Below are 991 nucleotides of genomic sequence, written 5' to 3'. Positions count from 1 at the left end.
CTGCTGTCCTCATACACGTCCTGCTGTCCTCATACACGTCCTGCTGTCCTCATACACATCCTGCTGTCCTCATACACGTCCTGCTGTCCTCATACACGTCCTGCTGTCCTCATACACGTCCTGCTGTCCTCATACACATCCTGCTGTCCTCATACACGTCCTGCTGTCCTCATACACGTCCTGCTGTCCTCATACACGTCCTGCTGTCCTCATACACATCCTGCTGTCCTCATACACGTCCTGCTGTCCTCATACACGTCCTGCTGTCCTCATACACGTCCTGCTGTCCTCATACACATCCTGCTGTCCTCATACACGTCCTGCTGTCCTCATACACGTCCTGCTGTCCTCATACACATCCTGCTGTCCTCATACACGTCCTGCTGTCCTCATACACGTCCTGCTGTCCTCATACACATCCTGCTGTCCTCATACACATCCTGCTGCCCTCATACACGTCCTGCTGTCCTCATACACGTCCTGCTGTCCTCATACACATCCTGCTGCCCTCATACACGTCCTGCTGTCCTCATACACGTCCTGCTGTCCTCATACACGTCCTGCTGCCCTCATACACGTCCTGCTGCCCTCATACACATCCTGCTGTCCTCATACACGTTCTGCTGTCCTCAAACATGTCCCGCTGTCCTCAAACACGTCCTGCCCTCATACACGTCCTGCTGTCCTCATACACGTCCTGTCCTCATACACGTCCTGCTGTCCTCATACACGTCTTGCTGTCCTCATACACGTCCTGCTGTCTTCAAACACGTCCTGCTGTCCTCATACACGTCTTGCTGTCCTCATACACGTCCTGCTGTCTTCAAACACGTCCTGCTGTCCTCATACACGTCCTGCTGTCCTCATACACGTCCTGCTGCCCTCATACACGTCCTGCTGTCCTCATACACGTCCTGCTGTCCTCATACACGTCCTGCTGTCCTCATACACGTCCTGCTGTCCTCATACACGTCCTGCTGTCCTCATACAC

Source organism: Austrofundulus limnaeus, unplaced genomic scaffold (assembly GCF_001266775.1).
Source record: "Austrofundulus limnaeus strain Quisiro unplaced genomic scaffold, Austrofundulus_limnaeus-1.0 Scaffold3924, whole genome shotgun sequence".
In the NCBI taxonomy this organism is placed as follows: Eukaryota; Metazoa; Chordata; class Actinopteri; order Cyprinodontiformes; family Rivulidae; genus Austrofundulus; species Austrofundulus limnaeus.
The sequence above is the reverse complement of the archived record's forward strand: the minus strand, read 5'-3'. Positions refer to the sequence as shown.